This window comes from Halichoeres trimaculatus, unplaced genomic scaffold (assembly GCF_033239565.1).
Source record: "Halichoeres trimaculatus isolate MK-OKI-2021-1 unplaced genomic scaffold, fHalTri1.1 fHalTri1_scaffold_16, whole genome shotgun sequence".
NCBI classification, from domain to species: Eukaryota; Metazoa; Chordata; class Actinopteri; order Labriformes; family Labridae; genus Halichoeres; species Halichoeres trimaculatus.
The window spans coordinates 2,205,750-2,222,148 of NW_027437194.1; the positions used below are offsets into that span (position 1 = coordinate 2,205,750).

Below are 16,399 nucleotides of genomic sequence, written 5' to 3' on the forward strand. Positions count from 1 at the left end.
AAAAACAAGAATGCAAACGCCACAACACAACAGGAGTATGGTCACAGCAGAAGTTACTGATCCAAACAGACACAGAAAAGTTGTAAAAGTAAGTAAATGATTAACCTCATCTAGGATCTTGTGATTTCCTTCATAGTTGTCATATTTCTGTATTTACGCTACCATCAGAGCTATATTTATCATAGCTTAAGTTACAAAAGAAAGAAAAACATTAACTTTCACAACTTTTCTGCGTCCGTTAGGAGAACTGTCCTCTTAACTTCCATTGTGGCTGCACTTTCATTGCCTTGTGGTGTTTGCATTTGCATTGTTGCTTTGTTGCTTTTGCAAATCAGCTTACGCCTATTGGCAACCGTAGGTGAGAAATTAGAGAAAAAAAATAAACAATGTAAAGTTGAAAGACATTTTCAGAACAAGCACAAAGTATTTTTCAAAAGATACCAAATTAAAGAGGAACAAAAGTAAGGGGGTGTAGCTATAGGGGGGGCTATAAAAAATCATTAGTGTGTACATATTTATATATCTCAGTGGCAGCTGCTGGTCAGTCAAGGAGAGGAAGCTCATTTTTTTCAGCCTACATCATAAATTTGTTTATTTAAACGTAAATCCTGACCCTCTGTGTCAGCTTGTTAGCAGCTGGAGCTGCTACGTGAGACTACGACAGGCTGTAAGTGTGAGTGACAGGGGGAGAAGCTCCACAGCTGTAGCTGTAGCTGCTTATTGGTGAAAAGAGAGAAGATCTTAAAACACAACGCTCCTTGTTTTTAAGAAAAGTAAACTCGCTGGGGATCGATAAAACCTCCAGATCAGTCCAGAACAACTGACTGTAAAACTCAGAAGATGCTCCGGTGGAGGGTTATACTTCAAGATCTCTGACTGGCTCATTTCACTGTCAATCAAAAAGAGATTCGGCCTCAGACAGATCATCCAATCATCATGCAGAAGCCCAGCGTCCAGGCCAGCCCACTGCCTCATAGACCCCCAGAGACGCTGAGCGTCCGATGGGCGGGACAAAGCCCAGCGTTTATCCAATGACCGTCCAGTTTCCACAGTGGAACAACCCACTCTACGCTTCCCCGCTGAAGTCAGAAGACGCTCAGCGTCCGACTGTGTTAAAGCGCTGAGACGCTGCGGGGATGAATGAGAAGGAGGTGGAGCCAGTTACCTGTGATAGGAGCTGATTCTGAACTAAAGATGAAGGAATTCTAGCTCAGATTTTATCAATGAAATGTTCACACAGCAGAACATATCAACACTTTTTGGGGACATTTTAGGGGAAACTGAGCTTCCCTTGCAGTCTTAGAGAAATCGCCACTGAGATCAATTTTTATTTATTGGACCAAATTTCTCAGTAACTTGTTGAGTAAACAGCATTAATTTGAGAAGAAATAGGTTGGAATTACTAGTTCTTGGGCCACTGCAAAAGCCATCAGAACTGTGTCACCACTGTCGGAGTCAACTTTTATTCAATTTTAAATAAATACCTTCACTATATACATATTTTTTTAATACAGCTGAATAACTTTAAAAAATCTAATGTTTCAAAAAAAAAAATGTTTTTAAAGTCTGAAAGTGTCATTTTGAATATTTGGTGGAAATGATAAAGGTGACAAGTCAGATTTTTTGTATACAAACATGTTTCTTGTAGCTTCCTCTGCATCAGTTTACACCCCTCACTTTGAATCGAGTGTTGAGCTTCACGTTTCTACGAGTCACACGACACAATCACTCATGTGTAAAGAATAACACAGTTTCTGGATTAATTGAAAATGAAATGCAGCTCTAATCCACGGCTGTGTGATAATAAAAGTCTTCATACTCATTAATACAGCATTAACTGTTGGTATTAATCTGGTGTTTCCACACCATGACTACATACAGTGAACAGGCTGAATAAAGATAAATATCATCTTTCTATCAGATCCAGAGGACTTAAAGCTGCAGGGGAACAAAGAGGACGATTTTGTGCCGTTGAGAGTCTGCACAGTCACCAACTGTTGATACAGTGACACGTTATTATTTTAAAGCCATGCTGTGTGGGTTCAGACAAAGCCCAGGGTCGCTGCTTCCACTTCTCCACGCACTCTGAGCACACAGCTTTTCTCTAACTCACATTTCAATGAAGGATAAAATCCACTCTGCAACTTCAGCGGGTTGAGCCAACTTTGGTGAATTCCTTTGTTCGAGAAGTGTTTTCAATGATGGGACCGCTGAGTTTCTCAAAGGTTTGGGATTCCTGAGAGGTCATTAAAAGTGCTTTATCACACTGCTTGACTGTTTTTCTGAAGAGGAACAAGATAACATTTCACAAAGGAACCACAGTCAGCATTCCTCCTTATTTTTTTACCCCTCAGTGCAAGGTCTTAGGTTTTAAAGTTGTAATAATAAAAAATATATGTGACTTAAGGTTCATTTAAAAAGGTTATCATAATCCTAGTTGTAATCTTAAAATGAATTTATCAGCTGACAAAAGCTAATACAGTCAAAATTACTTTGTTTGTTGGAGCATTCTTTAAAGAGGGGGTATCATATTTTAAAGAGGGGGTATCATTCTTTCTACTCTTTTTGACAAGGATATAAAATTAGAATGCAGGATGTTTCTACAAAACGCCTGCTAATTTTCAGACCGCTACGTATCCATATGTTGAAGGAAGCAGCTGAAACAAAACGTTTCGAACAAAGGCTGATAGGAAGTTTTTCTGAAACATCAGTGTGAGATTTTTCAATGTATTTTATTTTATTTTATTTTTTCCAATTTTTTTCAATTAATTTTTATTTTCATTTTATTTCATTTTTTTCCAATTAATTTTTATTTTCAATTTATTTTTATTTTCAATTTATTTGTTTTTCTTTCATTTATTTATTTATCATTTATTTATTTATTTAGCTGTAAATCATGGAGAGAAGCTACAGGAGCAAGAGGGGGAAAACTTGGCAGGACTTGTTTAATTATTTTTGAAATTACAAATAAAAACAAAATAGCCCATGTACAGCGTGAGCGGAAAAAAAAATCAGATCTAAGATATTTAATTAATTAATTGATGAAATTAATTAATTAATGATTTTCATTGGGCTGTAAATATGAAACGACTCTATAGGGGCAAGAAAGGGACAGTCTACCGTCTTTAAAAAAAACCAAAACAAATAAAATAACTTTTAAAATGACAAACGTGAAAAATTTATGTACAGCGTGTGCACAAAAATGAAAAAATAAATAAAGAAAAAAAACAAGAAAAAAAAACAGAGCCTAGCTTTTTATTTATCAATTTTTTATACTCATTTATCGGTTTTTATTAGGCTGTAAAAACATTTTTTGCTTTAAAATTTAGCTTTTTCGGCTTGGTGTGTGCAGGGTTTCTGATATATTTCTGGAGCCAGCCTTTAGTAGACCCTTTAAGAAGAACAGTTTTTGAGCGTTCTGCATAGGCTTCATATTTTTAGACTAGACATTGCTGATTGATATATTTTTTAATAGTAACAATAATAATGAAATAGTAATAATAGTAATAATAATATTAATAATAATAATATTCTGTGCATGCTTATATTCCTGATTGATCAAATGTCTGATGTTTGCTGCTCAGCTAACCTCTAACTGAAGTATCTTTCCCCTTCCATGGTTTCGGCTCATCAAGGTGACCTTATTTCTTCCTCTGTAGGGTTTGGAGGAGCAGCCGCCTCAAAGCAACACGTCAGAATTATCAGCACATTATAGGTTCAGCCTCTCTGCAGGCTCTACCCTCCTTCAAAACACACATGTGGGAAGCCTGACAAAGGTAGATGGAGCCATCTGAGCGTGACTGATGAGAGCGCACCGGGCCATGAGGGGCACACTGTAAAAAAAAAACAGCTCCCCTCCTCTGCTATCATCCCAGAGGAAAAACAATCCTGCAGGCGAGGAAACCTCCGTCCTGACACACTTCAGCCGTCCCCGATGAGGGAGAAGTCCTCTCCAACCCGCGGCTGCACACACAGTTAGTGCCCATGTTTGGGTGTGTATGCAGTGTGTGGCTGTGACAACACACTTCTACCAGAGAGATTTGTGGGAGAGCAGAGAAAATGATCAACCAGAGAGAGCAGAACGGTGGGGGAAGAAGCAAATCAGAGCAAATGCATTTTAGCAGCAGAGGGCAGCCATTAAGATTCATTTCCAAAGTACAGACCGGCTTTTTCTTGGCCAGCCACCAAGATATTTTTTCCTTTTTGAGAGGCGCTGTGACAAGTTGACAACAACACACAGAAGACTGAGAGTTCAGAGCACACCATACGAAAACAGGTCTATGTTTAGAGCAGGGACATGTGTGTCCTCTCCTCCTGTTCACACGTCCATCAGTGACTGGCTGAAGACAAACGTCCAACAACAGGTGTATTTTTATGGCTGTACAACATCCCAATGTAAAATTAAAAAAGACTAGATGTAAAATTAAGAAAAAAAGACTAGATGTAAAATTAAGAAAAAAAGACTAGATGTAAAATTAAGAAAAAAAGACTAGATGTAAAATTAAGAAAAAAAGACTAGATGTAAAATTAAGAAAAAAAAAGACTAGATGTGAAATAAAAAAAATGAACTAAATGTAAAATTGGAAAAAAAAAAGACTAGATGTAAAATTAAAAAAATAATAATGTAAAATTAGAAAAAAAGACTAGATGTAAAATTAAGAAAAAAAGACTAGATGTAAAATAAAATAAAAAAAAACTGAATGTAAAATTAGAAAGAAAGACTAGATGTGTAATTAAGAAAAAAAAGACAAGATGTAAAATTAAGAAAAAAAAGACTAGATGTGAAATAAAAAAAAAATAAACTAAATGTAAAATTAGAAAAAAGACTAGATGTAAAATTTAGAAAAAAAAAGACTAGATGTAAAATTTAGAAAAAAAAAGACTAGATGTGAAATGAAAAAAACTAAATGTAAAATTAGAAAAAAAAGACAAGATGTAAAATTAAAAAAATAATAATAATGTAAAATTAGAAAAAAAGAATAGATGTAAAATTAAGAAAAAAAGACTAGATGTAAAATAAAATTAAAAAAAAAAACTAAATGTAAAATTAGAAAGAAAGACTAGATTTAAAATAAAAAAAACCTTAATGTTAAATTAGAAAGAAAGACTAGATGTAAAATTACAAAAAAGAAACGAAATGTAAAATAAGAAGAAAAAAGACTATGTAAAATAAAAAAAAGGAAGGAAGGAAGAAAAAAACATTTAAAAAGGTATAGAAAAAAGCTAGAATAAAAAAAACAGATTTAAAAAAAAAAGAAAAATATTATAAGAATTAAAAAAAAAACAAAGCTGTAAAAAACACAAATACGTCAAACAAAAAATCTCTGTTGAAGAATAAAAGATGTTTTGCTATTGAGGTCATTTATTTCCTACTTTGGTTTTTAATTTCATCTATTTTATTTCATCTATTTGATTTTGTCTTAGTGATAAGATAAAAATGTTTAATCTTGCTTTTTTGAGACATGCCCTAAATCAATCCGATTCTGCTCGACCCGATCAGGAAGCCACAAATTAGCAATTAAAAAATTAACTGTAACCTCTAATGTTGGTGCTGGTAATCTCATTTTCAAGAGTGGATTAGGATCAGGCAGATATCTAGAAGTTAGACTCTCTAAAGATCACTTTCAAACTCCTCACAGCTCATGGCTCGTGTAAAGTACAAATAAAATCAGAGCACTCTCTTGTAAACAATCACAGATTTATCTACCAACCCCAAAGACAAAAATAAAAAGGAGGCTTACCCAAAACGTCCAAGAAACAAATCCAAACAGTCCAGCAGAGACTCCATGGGGAACACCCAAACAGCCACAGGAACCACAAGGACAGACTGAAGGTGAAGATGCAGGTAAGACTCCACAGACAGACACAGAGAGCAGACACAGAGAGCAGACACACTGAACACAGGCAGGTGATCAGGCACAGGTGACACTGATGAGGCACAGGTGAGACTAATCAGGGCAGAGCTCATCCAGAAAAGGAGGGAAACACACACAGACAGGAAGTGAAGTTTAATATGGCACTGGGGGAAGAATTGGAAAAATAAAACAGGAAGTGGGATTTAATGGACAACACAGAGGTTCTGTCACTCCCTACTATAAATATAAATATAGTATAAAGTGAATTAGATGTTGTGGGCTCTATAGTTCACTCACTCAGCTAAATTAAAACAACATTTTGGATACTACTCAGTCACTCACAGCCGCCGACAGTGATGTAATTACTCACGCGTCATTTATAGACAGCTGGGGATTTACGGTTAAAGCTGTTTTATTTAAGTGATAACTAACATTATACTTTGTGTATTTTTCACAACAGCCAAATATAATAAAAGCATTCTTTAAATTTTATTTTCAAAATAAATAAACCATACATTTTGCAGCAACTTGTGCTGGTTTTGAGAATTACGAGTTGTAGTGAATGCATCACTCATGATTGGCGGTTCAGCGGCTAACGTCTGTTTGTTGAGACCGTGGACTGTAAATAAAAAATGGACGTCATCTTGCTCAGCTCAGAGTGAGGTTGCCACGAAAACTGCTCCCCCTGGTGGCTGGCTGCAGTATAGGTCAAAAATCCATCTCCCCTGTCATTCCAGAAAAAAATTAATGCACCTGATAAAAATGTTTCTCATGTCTGATAGTTGTGGTGATTTGAAGATTTCACTTGGCAGCCTTGTATTCAGGTCCTCTTTTTTCTGAAAAGTTTCGTTTTCATTAGTTATTCGAAGTTAAAAACGAGGCTTTACGTCATGTTTAACGATGATTGACAGCTGATGTTCTTGTGTATTTTTTCAGGGATTGTTAAATATGTCCGGAGGTAGCGTCAAGAAGAGATTAGACTCACAATAGAAAAAAAATATTATTATTTTTGTCACCCAGCTCCACTCAGATTCTCCCAGAATCCCTCACAGTCTCTACAGCGCAGACTCTGGCTGCACAACTGCTACCAATGGCGGCACTTGTGACGGAGGTATTTGGCTTCAAAACCGTTCGATGTTAAATGGTGGAGCCACACTGAGATGCGCTCCTTCGAAAGTAGTAAGTAAACAGAGAGCTCAGCGTTATTCTCTGAAAGCCTTTACTGCTAATACACTACTTTTCAAAATGCATTGTGGGAGACATTGAGTGAACTATATAGTGTGTGACCATGCTCATTCAGATTCAAGGGAGCCACATGGAGAACAGGGAGAGATTTTAGACACAGCTGTGTTTTCATGCTCTCTGTGTTTTCCATTAAATCCCACTTCCTGTTTTATTTTTCCAATTCTCACCCAGTGTCATATTAAACTTCACTTCCTGTCTCTGTGTGTGTTTCCCTCCTTTTCTGGATGAGCTCTGCCCTGATTAGTCTCACCTGTGCCTCATCAGTGTCACCTGAGCCTGATCACCTGCCTGTGTTCAGTGTGTCTGCTCTCTGTGTCTGCTCTCTGTGTGTGTCTGTGGAGTCTTACCTGCATCTTCACCTTCAGTCTGTCCTTGTGGTTCCTGTGGCTGTTTGGGTGTTCCCCATGGAGTCTCTGCTGGACTGTTTGGATTTGTTTCTTGGACGTTTTGGGTAAGTCTCCTTTTTATTTTTGTCTTTGGGGTTGGTACATAAATCTGTGATTGTTTCCAAGAGAGTGCTCTGGTTTTATTTGGACTTTACACGAGCCATGAGCTGTGAGGAGTTTGAAAGTGATCTTTAAAAAGTCTTAACTTCTAGATACCTACCTGATCCTAACCCACTCTTCAAAATGAGATTATCAGCACCAATACAGGATATTTCAAAATGCTACTTTGTAGATTAAAAGCACGCCAAAGTCTGTATGATAACACTACACTGGCTGATGAAGTTTAGCAGTGAGAATAGAGATCTGTGTTTTTCTCTTTCTGTGATTAGTTTAGTAGTGATGGTGGAGACTGGAGCCTAACTGTCTGACAGAAAAAGGACAGAAGAGCAGAAGAAAGAGAAACAGGAAAACTAAAGGCACGGGCTAAAGGCTAAAAGGGCTAAACTCTTCGTGCTAATGTTGATTAGACACGTCTCACAGCACCAGGCTGCCGATAGCGCTACATAAGGACGGCTACTAAACTACTGTAAAAACTGATAGCTAGCTTGTTGTCACATTAGCCTATGGATACATCTGAGCACTGCGCTGCTAGTAGAGCTACATATAGCTGGCTACAAAAATGTTAGCTTGTTGTCACATTTCAAATAACATAACTGTGCTGATAAATACCTTACCTCATGGGGTTGTACCTGGTTAAAAGTCACATCTTTACGGCAGTGTGCTGGGCTCAAACAGACACATAAGACCAAACAGGACTTTATTGATCCATAGGGGGAAATTTTTGTTGCAGCATACAGGAAGTGAGACGAAAAGAGCCAGTAAGGAGTAAAATACAGTCCACAATACAATACAATACACTAAGCTAATTTTAACAATTATACAGTAAAATTAAGTGGACTAAAATCTATAACAATTGAAGACAACAATTTATATAAAGAATAAATTATTATATTTTGACCTTTTACATTCACACAATCCATCCCATCAAATTAATTTTAAGTAACAGAAAAAAAAAAAAAAAAAACGACAGAAGCATATTGCTTTCACCTGAAGAAAAAAAACAACTCAGGTTTTTCAGAGTAATTTATTCTTCGGTTTGTTTTTTGTGGTAATTAATTTTGTTTTTCTGATTTTTTTTATTGGTTTGTTATTTGTTATAAATATTTCTGTTATTATGAGTAATTTTTTGTGCTAATTAATATTGTTTTTCTGATTTTTTTATCGCTTTGTTTTTTGTTATAATTATTTCTGTTTTTATGAGTAATTTTTTTTCTGTTTTTAGATAACTTTTTTTCTGTTTTTCAGAGTATTTTTTCCTGAAGTATCAAGATACTTAGAAATCCCGGGAGAACCTCAACCTGCTGTTGTTTTTTATTTTAACAAAAAACAAACCAATAAAAAAAATATTAATCAGAAAAACAAAATGAATTACCACAAAAAATTACTCATCAAAACAGAAATAATTATAACAAAAAACAAACCAATAAAAAAAAAAATCAGAAAAACAAAATTAATTACCACAAAAAACAAACCGAAGAATAAATTACTCTGAAAAACCTGAGTTGTTTTTCTTTTTTCTTCAAGTGAATGCAATACATTTCCTTAAAAAACAGATATTTGGGGAAAAATATCAAACGGGGAAGTTATGCACAATCCAGACTTTTTTTGAGAGAGACCTTCACATGCAATGCATTCTGGGATGTTGCCACATTGAAATAAAGCTACCCCAAGAGAAAACCCCAGAGGAGATAAAATCTACTAACTGGTGTGTACTGTATCTTTATATATTCAGGATTCATCTGATGCAGTTTTGGTTTCAAATTAAGGGAGGTTGGTGGTGAAACTTACATGAAATTGATGCCTTGAAAAACCAAGGTGGCAGCCATGTTGGAAGTGACACAGCTCTGCTAGTTGGTGGGATAATGGGAAACCGTTTGTTGCTAGTGCATAATTAAGTTTTGCAGGGGTACTTCAGAGAAAAAAAAAGGCTCATGACATGTGGATGTGGAGTAATTAGGTAACTGGCAATTAGCTGTTGCCAAACTGCAACGTCTGCCTTGATAGAGTTTAAGGAACCAATAGCAGTGTTTGAATTTGTCATGTGACTCTCTGGAAGACAGGCAGAATCCTTTTTTGCAGACTTTCTTGCAAGAAACAACTTGTCAAATTCTCTTCTCAAAACTGTCCCGTAACCTTTTTACCTTGTCTTTCTCAGTCTGGAAAAAATATGTTCCTTTAATAGACAAATAAAGCTTAATCTCTAATAGTTTAATGTTATTTATTTTTTTTAATTAATTTAAGTAAACCTGTAAAAATTCAACACTGTACCATTACAGATCCACCATGGAAACATTTTGGTTTCTGTCTTTGGGTTTACAGACTGTTTTAAAACAAACTGGTCATTATTATTACTATTATCATTTTGTTTTGTTTTGTTATTTTTGGACCTCTACAGTTTTCACCTGGAAGTGAACTTTGTGAGCTTTCTTTACAGAGCACAGGCTCATATCCTCCACATGTTTTTCCACAATAAAAAATTTCCTAATACCCAAAGAAGTTAAGACTTTTGTTAAAAAGTTCATGTAAAGTTAGATAAAATATGTTCAGCGGTTTGACCCATTCATTTGAATGGGGCATTCCCCAATGGTAAAGATATGAATTACTTTAAAAACTTATTTTTTAAGTTTTTGCACTTTTTATGGCATGCATTGTAAACTATTAAGGCCATGTGTTTAAAAAAATGTTGAAATATTAATAAATAATTCTGTTTTTTCATTACTCATCACTATGGTGCAGTGTTGCCTCAAGGCCCCAAAAATCTAAAAAATAAAATAAAAATAAAAAAAGATAAAAAGTTATCTTTTTTGAAAATGTCTTTAGCTTATGTTTATTTGATCTATTTGCAGACAAAAAAAAACACCCAATTTTTTTTTCTAAGTGGCAGGGTTAACTTCTTTTCATCCATTGTGCCCCTGAAAACAGAAAACACAGTGTTTGTTTTTGTGTGTTTTCAGTTTTTTACCCACCTTAAGAAGGAGTGTAATCCCTGAACACACAAACAATCATGATGATGGTAATGAGTTGAGGAGTCAGACAGGAGAAGACAGACCCCTGGCTGAGAGAAGACAATCAGAGCGTTTTTTAAAGCCCTCCTTAGCTGAGTGTTTACCGTCACTGTCGTCTTAACAGCCTTGTCAATCGTCAGCCATTGAAGTAAGAGGGAGGTTTAACTGAGCACAGTAAACATTATACCATCGTTCACTCTTCTCTTCTTGTTTGTCCATTAACAAGACAATCATGGTGAGAAACGTGGATCTGTGAGCAGCAGAATCTCCTGAATGAGCCTTTTTTTGACTTTCCTCCTTTCTGTCCTTGAAGAGGCAGAGGTGACACGATTCCCTAACATTATTTTTCACTTTGACTGAAAAGAGGAAGCTACAAAGACAGATTCATATTCAGGATCTTTGTTGTTTTTCTCTCAGCAGCTCACATGCAGTCAGCGTTTCCTCCCCGCTGTGCGCATCCTCACATCGGGCCTGTCCTGCAGCCTGCCCTCGCCGCAACGCAGCTAATTAAGTTTCTCTCTTTTGGACCCTCCTGCTTCCTGTTTCTTCAAAGGTCAGTGCTGTCAACACAGCTCCTTAATGGCCACGAGCTGGAGGTTATTCATCTAAATTCATCAAAGTTGAACTGGACATGAAAGATTCACACAGATTTACTTTGTCCTGATAAGTGCCTCCACTTGACTGACTGTGGCCTTAACGAGCATGCCCAGTTTTGATCTGGTACGGAGAATTAGCTTTGGTGTTTTATGATCAAAAGCAAATGGAGTCACGTGTTCAGGCACAGAGTATTTAGACTGCAGGGAAGCCTGGGGACAACCCAACAGACACAGCAGGATGTTTTCTGGTCTTTGACGAAGTAAATGAAGAGATGGTGGTCTGTTATTGGAGTGTCCTTTCTTCGGGGTTCAAGGTCGCTTTATTTGAGCTTGAAGGTAGATTTGGTCAATCTGTCAACAACAGCTCACAACCAGCCTGGGTTGATTCACTTTGTCTGTATTTCTCCTGGTTGTTGGAATCTTTGGAGAATGCTGAACCACAGTTTCTAAAAGCAGCTTTTCTCCTCTGACCATCTTTACTTTGGAGAGCAGGTGTATTCACAGCTGTAGCTTGTTTGCTTTGTTTCTGATTCAGGGGCGAAAGTATTCCAGTAGTTGCAGTTGTCACTTTGCATTATGGCTCGGGCACGATGCTACAATATTAGCTCCATACGAGGAAGCCTGTGCCTAGCAAACTAGCCCTTCTCTTACAGATTTCCTTTTCGTATTTGTAGATCACTCACACAGCAGGACTTTACAGACAATTTGGAGGCCCACCTTGGTTGTAACTGATGATTTTTATGTATTTTCAGGTCTTGTGGGAAAAAACACTTGGACTTTTCAGCTATTTAAGACTAGACATTTATTTTTGTGAATCAGTCTACACTTATGTGCTTTCGCGAGTACATTTGTAAATCTGTTTTCACATTTGTGGATCAGTTCACATATTTGTGAGTGCATTTACACACACACAAATAGTTCTGCTACAATAATAGCTCCATACATTATTCACTTCTAAAATTTAAATCAGAAAAAAAATGTTAAAGTTAAATCAAAATATTTCTTGAAAATTTGAAGATATGAATAAATAAGGAGAAACCTGCAAAAAAACTTTAATTTGAAATTCAGATTGATTTTTTTTGTATGTCTCCATTTATTTATTTTTTTTATTTATTTAAACATTTAATTATTTGATTATTTTAATTTAATTAAATAATTAATTTATTTTTAATTTATATATATTCAAATATTTTAATATTACATATATATTTATATTAAAAAAAATATATATTTTATTATTCATTTATGTGTTTAGTTAGTTAGTTTGTTGGTTAGCACAATTACTTAACCCAGTGGTTTTCAAAGTAGGGACAAGAGAGGGGCCTCAGAAAATTGGTGGGAAGGAATAGAAACTGGCGGGTTTTTTTATAACAATTTGTCCCGTACATGTAACACATAAAGTGCCATAATCATCTGATTTAAGTTTCTGGTTGTACCTCACTGTACCTCATGTGACGGCTGGTGGATTAAGCCTGTTAATAAGCTATTTAGAAAACTAAACTCCACTTTGACGCTCTTCCCCTGTCTAACGACTGAATCCCCGGTAATGTGAGAAAAGAGTATCCACCTTGGCTGACAGAGCCCTGCAATGCCAATCTCCCTTTTGCAACAATCTACTTGTGTGAGTCTGGCCTTTGTTGGTGTTTGTTTATAATTTCTTATTCTTAACTAATTTAATGTATATTGTTCAGTTAAAAATACATCTTAAAGGTGACATTTCTTTTCATATTTTGAAGCATAGTTGTTGGTTTCCAAAGGGGGTCCCCGGCCAGAAGCAAAACATGTTTATGTTTTGTTTGAAGTAGAAACTGAGATGAAAAAACAAACTCTACATCCATTATCGTATCCACCAGAAAATTTGAGGTATCTGGAGTGTAAAGTTTAAATTGGGATGCTACAAGATTGAAGTTCACTTGTACAAGTGCACCAGGCTAATGGTGAATTGGCTCATGCAAACAACAACAATTTCAAGGCCCAATGATGCTGTACAAAATTAAAAAAAAAAAAAAAAGAAAAAAAGAAAAACACTTCAACAAAAGTAAAAAAAACAAACAATTGAGGTGGTTAAGGTAGAGCTTGGTGTCATCTGCAAAGCAATGAAGTTAACCTTGTATCTACGGAGAATATGACCGAGGAGGAGAAGGAGATAGATTATGAAAAGGATATAGCTGGCCAATCAGGGCACAGCAAATAAACTTTGTGGTGACAAGGGAAAGTGCAGGAAAACTCCTAATTAGAGTGTCTAAATCAATGTTTGGGTCTGACTTTCTCTAAATGAGCTACATTTTCCTGTAAAGACCCGTCTGCGAGGGGCCGAGCCGCCTGCCCTCCCATGTGGCTAATACGCTAACTTTAAAACAACCAACCATCCCTTTGAGCCCAAATTACAGTACAGAGCTGTTACTTCAACATGCCTCTGGGAACGAAGGCCAACATCTCTGTGTCCGGTGCAGTCAGTGGTTGGTGATGAACGACTTCCAGATGAGACCTCCTTTTCAGCGAGCTACAGTCCAATTAGCAACATGCCGTCGTTTCTTGGGTCATTACGTCCCCCAGAGTAGAGCTCATTTACCTGCTAACGGTGAACAGGAAGCCACACAGGGGCTGTGGAGAAGATTAAAGCAAGTTTGAGAATGCTCGTTGGTTGAGTGGAGGTCAGATTGATTATTTCTGAAGCATCATTGGACATTTCCAACACCAAATAATTATTAGATAAGAGACTGAATGAATTTCTCCAGTTTAGATTTTGATCCAAATCTATTTTTATTTGCCTCTAGTAAAGTTAGAAATATATAACTACCTATAACTTCTCTTTTTGTAAATTTTAGCTCTCCTGCTTTTTCTCTCCTCAGGGACTGTTTCCCCTTTAACACCAAAGCCTGCTGACACATGATTAGTCAATGCTAGCTGGACTAAAAACACAATATATACATTTGGTGGGCCTACTAAAAGCTAGGTTGAGTCAGTTATTTAAGTATGAAGACCTCCATTATTGTCCTTTTTATTTATTTATTTATTTATTTATTTTTTTGCACTAGTGTTTCCCTTCGCCTTATTTTTTTTATTTTTTTTTTATTCATTTAATATTTTTAAAGTATTTTCAATATTCAATATTCTCTGAAACAGAAATTTTGAATAACTGCTTCTTTCCATTCTAAGACAACTCCACGACACATACTGGTTGTCTGTGTCCCGCAGCATGGACTGGTTGTCTGTGTCCCGCAGCATGGACTGGTTGTCTTTGTTCCACAGCATGGACTGGTTGTCTATGTCCTGCAGCATGAACTGGCATGAACTGGTTGTCTTTGTTCCACAGCATGGACTGGTTGTCTGTGTCCCGCAGCATGGACTGGTTGTCTTTGTTCCACAGCATGGACTGGTTGTCTGTGTCCTGCAGCATGGACTGGTTGTATTTGTTCCACAGCATGGACTGGTTGTCTGTGTCCTGCAGCATGGACTGGTTGTCTGTGTCCCGGAACATGAACTGGTTGTCTGTGTTGCACAGCATGGACTGGTTGTCTGTGAATTTCTCTTTCATTAATATAATTACCTACCAGGTAAAGTAATTATTGCGTAACTTTAACCTTTAATTTTGCCAAAGAATTCAGTTTTTGAGCAGGTTTTGCTCTGGGACATTACGTTCACATGTCTTTTCTTGTCTTTTACGTCAATGACGTTGAAGTAGTGTCTGTTTACTCCCGCCCTAAAACGTCAGTTTTAACCCACAGACTGCTCGGCACTCGCTCAGATTAAATCTGCAGCTCCTCTCCCCCTGATTTCGGAGAGATTCTCGTGCTTTTTAACCCCGTCTCTGGCTCCACTCCCGACTTGTAATTTCTCCAGATTAACCCCTTATTTTTAAACCTGGTCCTGTCATGTGATATTTATTCAAGTCAAAACAAGTCGGCTACTTGTGACTTGCATTCAAACCTGGAAAGGCATCCCCCTCCTTTCTCTGGAGTTGGTTTGATCCAAAGACGCTGCAGGAGATCCTCTCTGACTGCAGGTTACGCAGACACACACAGGTAGCTGTGTGAGATGTGTTGCTGAAAAGTTGACTTTAGCAACAGCTCTTTGTTACAGACATATCAACACAATTATTTTCATCATCTCTCGTGTGTGTGACGCTTTTCCCACATTTTATTTGCAGCTTCTTTCTTGCACTAAAAAAATAGCATAAATTGATTGAGTGAAGATTCTTAAAGCCATATACCAGTGTAACCCTTAACGAGTCGGCGATAAATCCCCACCAAAAGGCACATCTACACGAAACAAACAAGAGGTCAAAATCAAAGAAACTCACACGAAGCAGCGTTTAGATCAAATAAAAATTTTCCCTTTAATCAAACCCAAATAATGTCTCGCCTGCGCACCCGGCGCGTAACGGAAATCAAACTCAAATATTTCTTTAAGAAAAACCCCAAACCCAGTCTTTTCTGTCTGTAAATAAAGCAAAAATTACCTTTCAACGAAAATTAACTCATTGCCCTTTTCCAAACCCTCTTAAAATGTCTGTCAAGCAGTTTGTGTGTCCGTTTCCCGGCCCTTTCCACCGGCACGCCAGTTTCTTTGTCTTTTTTTGCCTCTCGAACGCCTCTCCCTTTATAATTTCGTCCTTTCTTTTCTTTTCTTTATTGACCAAGAAACCAAATCAGGACACAAACAGGAACCCCGTCCTATCTTACTTTTTTTTTCTTACAGGGATTTATTTTCATTTTACTGCATTCCTTTCATTCACTTCATTAATCACAACAAAATTTTCCTCATTTAACCAAACTTTCTTTTTCGTTGACACTGTCACACCAGAAAGAAATCAATTAATTGTTTTGCTTATTTCATCTAGTGAGAATAACAGTTTCAATACTTATACTCAGACCTGGGCACAGATTCTACATTTTTCTGTAAAAAGAAGTTACACTACAATACGCTGTTTCCAAATTCACACACAGAGCACGGTTTTCACAGATTGAAGCCTTGACTTGGAGAGTGTCAAACACCCACAGTGTGTAGCCGACATTGTCAATACACAGAAAATGAATGTGGAAGAAACCATTCATGATATCAAAGAGGATGATCTTTGACTCAATCTGGATGATCTTCCATCTCCAGCTCTTTCCTCTGCTCGTGTGTGCATACACTTATCCTGTTTAATACAAAGACTCACAGCCGTGATATCGATCCTCTGTTCCTCT

The 16,399-nt window shown here is 36.8% G+C and overlaps 1 long non-coding RNA gene across 1 annotated transcript in view; it reads left to right on the forward strand.

The window, feature by feature from the left end:
* Positions 1-7,384: 7,384 nt before the first annotated feature.
* LOC141805806 (uncharacterized) overlaps positions 7,385-16,399 on the forward strand; it is a 28,092-nt gene continuing 19,077 nt past the window's right edge. The window contains exons 1-2 of the long non-coding RNA XR_012599732.1: positions 7,385-7,551; positions 11,029-11,164. This is a non-coding gene — a long non-coding RNA (uncharacterized LOC141805806). The remainder of the gene's footprint in view (positions 7,552-11,028; positions 11,165-16,399) is intronic.